At 30.5% G+C, this 9,868-nt stretch overlaps 1 long non-coding RNA gene across 1 annotated transcript; it reads left to right on the top strand.

Annotated features, from left to right (window-relative positions):
- The first annotated feature begins 711 nt into the window (after window positions 1–711).
- Window positions 712–9,631, top strand: LOC146997760 (uncharacterized). Its single transcript, XR_015040837.1, has 3 exons — window positions 712–851; window positions 7,220–7,262; window positions 9,407–9,631. It is a non-coding gene; the product is annotated as an uncharacterized LOC146997760 (long non-coding RNA).
- The last annotated feature ends 237 nt before the right edge of the window (window positions 9,632–9,868 follow it).

Genomic DNA, 9,868 nt, shown 5'->3' with positions numbered 1-9,868 from the left:
GTAGACCAAAGGATCATTAATTATAATCAAAGATATACTAATATTTTTATTTAATAATAATAATAATAACTCTACGAAATTGCAAGCTGAATCCTGATATACTAATATTTTTATTTAATAATTCAAAGATATACTAATATTTTTATTTAATAATAATAATAATAACTCTACGAAATTGCAAGCTGAATCCTGATATTTTACATATATTTCAGTTCCTTTAATCTTTGTTATAAAAATCATATGAGGCTAATTTTTTAAAATTTTGTTTAATGTACGGAAAAAATGATATAGCGATTTTAATAATTTTTATATGAGGAAAAAATTAATAAATAATGTAAATAAATAATTATATTATATTTTATATTTTTCCTGAAACAGTTAAAGACATTCTTAATATGGAGATCTACAGAATAAGTACAAGGGTCCAGTTAAATGAACTCAAAATTTGCATAGTTAATTTTACGCTATAAAAATTAACCGGATTTACGATTATACACTGAGCATGCGCATATACAGACATTTCTATTTTTCGTAGAAAAATTTAATTATTACCTTAATACAGAGATGCTGTGAATATAAATTTATATAATGCAAAAGTAAGTTTATTTCACATGCTAATTTAGAGGCTTTCTTAATATGTTTAATTATAAAGAAAAAAAAAGCGTTGCAATTCTTGTTCACTGACCAATGGCAAAGCAGACACTTTCTACTTCCGGTTGTGGCGGGATATTTGTGAAGTCAGCACTCAGCAATGGCGGTCGAAAAGAATGGTAAAGTCGCAAAGAATACTGTTTGTTCGTGGATTGGCGTTTGTGACAGAATCCATCGAAGTTACTAATTATTTCAAGAAAGTAAGTGAATATTTTATATTTTCAGTGTTTAATACTCGTACCTTTTTCACCTATATAAAATTTTATAAATAGCGTCTGTGTAGGAAATGTGATTTTCCATGTGTTGTTCTTTTGTGTACGTGCCTAATGATTCATTTTCAGGATTTGGTACTGTTAAATTTTGCACTAGTCTGTTTCTTACTGTTTGTGTCACTCCTTTTTGTATGTGTCTCACCTTTTTATAGTTATATTATTTTTACTCAAACGTTTTAATATTTATCTTAAAGCATACTGTAATTAAGCAGGAAATAGCTTTTAATGGAAAAAGAAAGGCAATATTAACATGACTAATTGTTCAGAAATCTGTTATGGAAATGTTATCTACCTTATGCCAAAAAATAAAGCATGTAACTTTCATTTATTTATGAAATTCAAAATTTTTTATTTGCTTAGTGTTTTCCCTAAAAATAATTTAATTTCTTATTTTTGAATTTAGTTTTATAAATTTGCTTTAATATATAATCTTTAACTCAAAGATATTGTGCTATTAAAAAAGGAAACTTTATGCCATAGAAACACAGGTACTTTGTTCCAAATCTGTGTTCATTTTTTTTATATATATACTGAATTTTTATGCACTAGTAATTACTGAAATATATCCTTTCATGAATAATAAGTAAGTCCTAAGTCCTTTCATGAATGCATTTCTTTTTTGTTTGTTTGATTTTGTTGTTTTAAAAGATCTGCCATAGTTAAAAAAAGAAAATAAAGTAAGAATGCTTTACTTTCAGTTTTGAATAAATTTATTACTATTTACTGCAGCTTCAAGTTTCTCTAAACATAATTTTCGAGGTCAAAACTTGATAGTTATGTTGATTATTATACTTGAATGAAAAAATTTATTGAAAAATTGGTATTTGATCTAAAATACCTTAAATTATTTGAATGATATTTTACAAAATCATGTATTTTGATATAACTAGATAGTTAAAAAAATTTAAATTGTAAATGTGCAGAAATGCTTATATAAAACCAAGAAATTGTTTATATTTTTGTTGCTTTTTCCCTTGTAAATTAATTATCTATATATATTACAGTCTGGGGAGTCATTGTAATATATATAGATAATGCTGAATTGTAGTAAACGAGCTGCTGAATTGTATTAAACGAGACGTCCAATCTACTAGACCATCAAAGATGCAGATTTGGATTTTCTAGTTCATAGTTATTTAAATCATAATGGTATGTTTGTTTAAATTAGTACTGTTTATGAATGTGATAAAAATAAATTCTGATAAGATAAGAAATGATTTATTTTCTATTAATTATGAACTGTAAATAATGTAACAAATTTTCTTCATAGTATATTTACTAAACATTTTTTTTTATAAAAGGGAGGTACTGTCTGTCTACGGTAAGAACAGCTCTCGCCAGTTTGTCTGCGGCTGTCTGTTGCCGTAGAAACGAGCCGTGACCCATTTTTCGTAGGGGTGTCTTGAAGATTTACTTCTCAGTTTGCCACCTTGGCATATTTAAAGATGATTTGGCAATATTCACATTTTGTTTTAGTTTCAAGTAAAATGCTCGTTGACCCTTTGCGTCGACCCCGACATTCAATTTCCGAAAATGAAAATTGATGGCGTAAATAAAGTTTTTGCAGTTAAGGAACGGTCTTTGATTTTGCCGTGTGAGGTACAAGTCGCTGAATTTGCCATCCTTCTAGATGTACAATGAGTGAAAATATATCAAAATAACTTGTAGGGAAATGCATTTAAAAATCCGTGCTTATTTTTGAAGAAAAATGCTCTCAATAAATACTTTTTGCGAACATTTCTTCTTTTCCCATACCTTCGAACTAAACCAAAAGGTGGTCAATTTAATGACGAAAGGAAGCGAAGGTAAATTAAAATCAAAACTGTTTTTTACTTAATTACCAGTGGTTTGGGTTGGTTTATATGATTACAGAAAGCCTCCAGGGTCAAATGCCTAAGAGGAGGGATGCCTTCGTGGAGGGCTTGCTAAGGAAAACTGCCTCGTATACACGTTACACATGGGGAAAACACCCATGCAGCCAGCCCGTTCACGGGATTCAAACCTGAGACCGAACTACAAGTGTTCAGTGACTTTACCGATCGGCCGCTGCTGGGCCTCTTAATTACCAGCGCCCATTTATGCATCATGCTGCTTTTTATAGACACTGTAATAGCTTGTAACATAATAAAATGTTAAAATCAGAACAAAATTATATGTTAAAATCAGAACAAAATTATATTAGGTTTCTTAAATTATTCAGTTACCTATTTTATATTTAAAATTATACGAAATTTATATAATTATACAAAATTTGGCTTTTATAACTGCAGTGAGCATTGTTGCATTAATATAATTTTGTATTAATATTTTTATAATAAAACAAAACTTATTTAATTTGAATTAAAGATTAAAAATTATTTTTTAAGCAAATTATACCATGGCTTGTGGGTCCCCAAGAACACAGTAATGGGAAATGAAGCAACCATTCAGTGTTCTTTATTATCCACAGGGGGGGTTTCGCCTCTGCCGAAGGCTCATTGTTGCCCACTTTTGGTAATCTTTCATTTACATAGTGGCAAAGAAAATATTGAACCTAGAAATATCCTCACAACTTGACAAAGCTATCAGATGAAGAAGAGGGATGCCTTCGTGGAGGACTTTTATAGAGGTATAAAATCTGAAAAGTCATCCGAGTCACTGTCGCAAGATTCCGTTTCTTCTGAATCAGAATTGCTGCTGCCAGTTTGAATTATTAATCCATCCACTATCTCTTCTAAAAGTTCGTCCTTGTCCCAATAATAATTTTCAAGTTTTTCTACGTGGTTGCAGTGCACCTGCCATTCTTGAGAAGTGACTTCATCCAAAGCTTTTTGTGTTAAATTTTTCAAATTTTCCAAGCTTAAGTCCCCAGTCACATTCCTTTCCCTGATCAGTCTTTTAACTGATGACCAAACGTATTCAATTGCGTTTAGATCACAGTGGTAAGGAGAAAGACGCACAACATGATGCCCATTTTCCTTTATGATGTTGTCAATTTTATATATTACTTTTTTAGCACGATTGCATTCTATTAAGCTGAACAGTTCCGCTTTTCGCATTTTGGGATCGCAGCATATCGTCTTCTTCATCAGCCAATTTACCATTGTTTGCTTTGTAGCATATTTCGTGGGTGTCGGATCTTCAATTTTTGTGTGATATGGGGCATTATCCATGCATACCACACTTTGAGGTCATAAATTTGGAAGAAGCTTTTCCAACACCCATTTTTCAAAATTTCCATAGTTCATTTGCCCATGGTAATCCCCACTTTGAGCTGATGCTTTATAAATAAGTTGGGCACCTGGAATAAATCCTGCGGAAGAGCCAGCATGGACAACAATCAGTCTATTTTTGGAACTGACATTTATCTGTGCGCCCAAAACCGTATCATGCTGCCAACATTTCTTAAAAGTTAAATTGCTGTCAATCCGTGTTTCATCGATGTAAACGATGTGGCGTCTACTTGCTCTGAGTTTCCTCATTTCGCGTAAATAATTGTTCCTCCAAAATACAATGTGAGGTCTTTCGATAAGAATTTTTCTTTTGTTAACACATTTCTTCCAGCGAAAATTCATCGAACGCAAAACTTTGCACAATGAGTCTTTTTGCCACGGGAAGTCTATTTTTTGCCTCAAGACAGGCAATAATTTCCGCACAGATGGCACTTTCTTTTCTTTGATGTAAAAGTCTTGTATAGTCTGCCGTATAACGCATTTGTCAAAATCGTCAATTTCGCACTTATGATTAGCAGGGCTTTTACGTTTCTTTCCAGGCGTATTTAGAAGTTGATCTTCCCCCATTGTTGATACTTCGGGCTTAATTTTTTTAATTGTATATTCCGATACTCCAGTAGCTTGCGACGTTCTCTTCAAAACTTGAGGAAGAGGAACTACTAGAGAGTTCGCCGAAGCTTCAGAAGCGCAAAATTCTGCGACATTGTACACGATTTGACGTGCCTGAGACTTTAAAGGTTGACCTTTCTTAAACTGGAAGGGCATTTTAAAAAATTGGCGATTAACAAAGCACTATGAAAATCAAGCTAAATAGAAGCAAATTTGAACAAATACCAGTACAAAAGATATAACAACGAGAATAAAAATAGCTAATAATAATAATATAAGGCTTAAGAAAAGATGCGTGCAGCTGGAATGAAACCAAGAAGACGAATGATAAACTCTTTTCCCTTCAGCCAACAGTCGCCAAAAATAAAATAACAATAAAGCAACCCTTGGTTCGTCCCTATTTGAAATATACTAGCCCTGTTGCTATAGCGACCGCCACCCGCCAGATACTGTGGCGGGAGGTGTTCTTACCGTAGACAGACAGTAGTCTTATTTATACAATTCTTGCAGAGATACCAAGAAATAAAACATTTCAGTAATTTTCACTCAGTATATCTTGATGTGTAAAATCGTGTTGTTCAATGCCATATTACTTTTTCACAGGAAAGTAATTTTATTGATCTAACATCTGCATAAATCAAACTTTTTTAAGAATGATTACAGTTTCTAAGCTAACTTAAAATTTTCAGATTTAGAAAATGTATGTTTAATGTAGCATTAGTTTTCCATGGAATAGAAAAGGTTTTCAAAATGTTCAGTTGTTAGAGGGAAATAATATAAATCAGATTGTCCTGATACAGTTTCAGCTGGAAATGAAACTGAATTTTCGGATAGTGAAGATTTCATTTAAGAATTCTGATAAAACTGATTAATGTAATTCCTCTGCATTTAAAAATTCTAATAAAACTGATTAATGTAAATCCTCTGCATTTAAGAATTCTAATAAAACTGATTAATGTAAATCCTCTGCATTTAAGAATTCTAATGAAACTGAATAATGTAAATCCTATGATTCATGTAGGTATTCTTCTGTTATCAGGAGATTCAGAAATGTGTGTTTATATGCATGCATTTTTAAATGTAGGTGCTCGTGTGTGCATGTGTATATTCTTTATGTATGTATGTGTATATGCGCATACATGCATATACACATGCTTACATATCTACAGTGGAACCCCGAGATACGAGTTTAATTCGTTCCAGCATTCAACTGGTATAGCGAATTTCTCGTATCTAGAAACAAGCTTCCCCATTGAAAATAATGGAAATTCAGTTAACCCGTTCCACACCCCAAAAAATATCAATTTTTATATCATCATTATTTTAATATCAAGTCAATTTTTCCTAATAAATAACACTGGTAAATAATATAACAATAGTTTAACTTTGTTACCAACATTTTAACTCATTCTCATTAATCCACACCAACAACAGCTTCTCAACATCTAGGAGTACTTATATGGTGCTTGGAAGCAATGATAATTCCTTTGGCTACATCAGGTTTCTTAATTTCTTCCTGCTTCTTCAGAATAGTATACATTTTCGATATTGAAAGGCCGCAAGTCTTCGCCAATTCCGTCACCATGCTTATGTTTATCTACGATTTCTTTCTTGATATCGACGGCCATGGCCTCCTTATTTTTCTTTGCAGCACTGTCTGAGGCAACAATTTTCTTGCGAGGCATCTTGAAATAATAATTTTCACGTTAAATGTCAAAACAATTAACTTGCAAGTGCAGAAACACGTATATAAAAGAACACTGAGTGATCTGACGAGGGGATTCCCCGAGTTGAGCCGGATAGGGAAATGGCGCCACCCATACCAACAGCCTGGCTCATTGCTCGTTACTCGAATTAATCTCGTATTTTGCTCATACTTTCCTCGTATCTCGAGGTTTCATTGTACATTTCTGAATCCCATCCTAATAACGGAGGAGTACCTTTGCCAGTATTGCAACAGAGCTAGAATGAATTATTGTGTTAAATATGTGGAAATTGCATGCTTAAAGTACTGTTATTTTCTAAAAATATTATGTATGTCTATTTTTTACAAGAAGAAAAAATAGCTAAAAGCTGTTAATTTACTCGGATTTATTTGTCCAAAGGGGCTTTGTCCCTAAAGAACTATTGTTTTTGTTTTGCATTGGTTCACTATAAATATCTGTTTCACTTTTAAAACTGTTCCTACCAAATGTTAGAGTCCCTAGTGTGGGATTAATACTCTCTATCGTAGTGCCCTCTATAACCTGTATAACCTACAAGGATTGCCAGTTTAGGCGAGATATCTAGGTAGTCATCATAATACGTACCTTATTTTTTATTATTTTTAAATTAAATTGAAAGTAATAAACTAGTTTTCAAGAATGGAGTTAAACTAGATTTGCATTCAACTCTGGTTTATTGTATTAATGATGTTTTGCTGTAACAAATATGAATTTTTTGTTTAAGTATAATAATTTAAAATGTTTTTTCTAGAGAATGAAGTACTGCCACTAAGGTAAAGGTGCTAACTTGCAAGGTAATTTTCTATTCTACATTAACTCAATCTTTATGTCCTGTTACAGATATATTGGCAGAAATAATGAAAACCTGACATTCAAAAAGAAAAATAATAATGTTGAATGTAGTATATTAGATGGTTAACTGAGGTTTGGCAACTCATTAATAATCTTACACATATTGAGTACGAATAACTTTGACTATTACCGGTATTTTCAATAGTATAAAATTAGGCAAGAAAGCAGTTTTAGCTTAGCACCGATTTTAAATACAACTCTCTTACCAATATTGGTTTGACAAAGGTAAAATATAATTGAATTTAATAAGTTGGAAATACTGTCTGTCTTTCCATGAGTTAAAAAATAATTTCAAATAAAATTTCTTTTTTTCAGTTTATGTTATTTGTTTAATGTTATTGTAATCTGATTTATCATATTTAGTCACATATTCCATCCCTCTTTGCACTATAGTATATAATTCAAAGGACTTATCAGTTTCAGCAATATTTTTTTTTTACCAGTATACATTTTTACCATAACTCTGTTTCTAAATCATATCCTGAAAAATTAAGGAGTAAAGTACACAAAGAAGGAAAATATGCAAGTAAATAATGGCATTTAGTGTTGTTTATGTGTCTAATATTTGTACTAGATTGTAAAAGTTATATAATTCTATTAGCTTTTTTAAATTATTCTTTTTGAAATTCAGGTGCTTCTTTGCACCCAAATGGTTAAAGTCCTAGTGTGACTTTGGTACTTTGATCTAACTTCTATTCCTAATAAATAATCCTGCTGCATACAGTTTACTCAATTTCTGCTATGTGTAAGGTAAACAATATTAGCTTTTTTTAAATATATCTTTTACAACTATTCCATCAGGTAGATTTCTTTCATATTTTGCCTTAATTGAGTCATCCTGCTAATTAAGAATTTATTAAAGTTAATATGTTAAGTTTTTGTGTGTATAATTCATTTTAAGTATGTGCAAGCAAATGCATACATTAATAGTTACGTAGAATTATGTTTTGGGTATCAAATTCAGAAAATTTGGGGCTGTTTTTAGAAGATTTATTAATGATTTATACTATATTAATATTGGTAAAAAAATTCTGTGGCTTTTATATGAGAGTATATATTTTAAAATAGCTGCATGATATGGTAGAGGTAAAAAGCTTCATGTGGATCATAAATTAATATTATGTGGCAATTTTTCATTTATTTAATAAAGAAAATATTCAAGCCACAATTAAAATTTTTTCACTGGATTATTTGCATACAAAGTTTGCAGCAAATATTTCCTGCAACAGAAGTGACAATTTTTATTTTGCCAAGACAGGAAATTTAGTTAGTGTAAGCAGTAACTCTATTTTGAGATGTTAAACAGGAAGGCAAATTTTTGAATTTAAATTGATTTTTGAAGGAAGACTTATTTAGTCTTGCTATCATTCTACGTGGCTCTTAACTTTTTTATGGTATTTATAATTTTATTGTTATTCAGCATTCTGTTTGCTTAGAATGCACATGAATGTAGACTTGAAATATTTTATATTGCAAACTGAGATGCCATTGTTATCATAATTAAAGATTTTTGCTCTGATTTTGGAGGAATTTACTGATAATACTTTTGATTGTGTATTGGTTTCTGGTTTATTGAAATGTGTAAAATAGCCTATTAATGCATATACGTATGTTAATGACATGTATATGTTTATGAAGTATTCTGTTATATGTATATAGTGTTGTGATTAGTTTTCTGCTTACTCTTTATTTAAGAAAAAGTTATCTGTAAGAAAGTGAATATTCTTTACTATATGTAGGAGTAAAAGAGTAAAATTGAAAAGGCTAATGCAATATAATTAATACAAAATTAAGTTTTTTCTCATGTACTTAAATACAAACATAGCCATTAAAGACTTTCTCAACCTTGCAGTTCTAAACAAATCTTAAGTATTTTTCACTTGAAATTATAGGCATTGTGTAAGGTATATAATTGAAGCTTACTGTGTGATAGTGTGAAATTAAATTTTTAATTACTGAAATGTAAATTTTTAAATATGAAATACTCAGTGCATTTTATATGCATCTTTTAATACTTCAACTATATTTAAAAACTGAAAACCTCTGAAGTGTGAAATTATTACAAATTTTTCTTTTTCTTGTTTAGGAGCTGTTCTCAAAACATTGGGTGACAAAGAATTCACTTTTACAAAAATCGAGCAGGATATTAAAGACAGCGAACTATAGAACAAATATGGCGAAGCTGCATGAAGTCTATGTTGAATTTTATTATTGAAAAAAATATGCTCTTCAGATTTAATGTTAGTTTTTATTGTTTAACAGTAATTGCAGTTTTTGAATACTTGTAAAATAAACCTAATTCTTAAATTAATTTCATGTGTATTTCTTTTGCAAGTATTACAGTTCATAATACTTCAAACAACTTGAAATTTTATACTTGTTAATTTATGTGGGATATGTTCATAATAATTTTATAATTTAAATAACTCATTGTCATCATATGAGCATAATCTAAAATGCACAGCGTTTGACAACAAATTAATAAAAAATTAGCCAACTTCTAATTGCTTTCTTTTGTCCAGTTGCCTCTTTTTAAATCATTTAATAC

This window comes from Stegodyphus dumicola, chromosome 4, assembly GCF_044657685.1.
Source record: "Stegodyphus dumicola isolate Sdum_Otavi_A_Nest chromosome 4, ASM4465768v1".
NCBI classification, from domain to species: domain Eukaryota; kingdom Metazoa; phylum Arthropoda; class Arachnida; order Araneae; family Eresidae; genus Stegodyphus; species Stegodyphus dumicola.
Note: the sequence above shows the minus strand (reverse complement) of the source record. Positions and strands in the feature narration are given on the sequence as shown.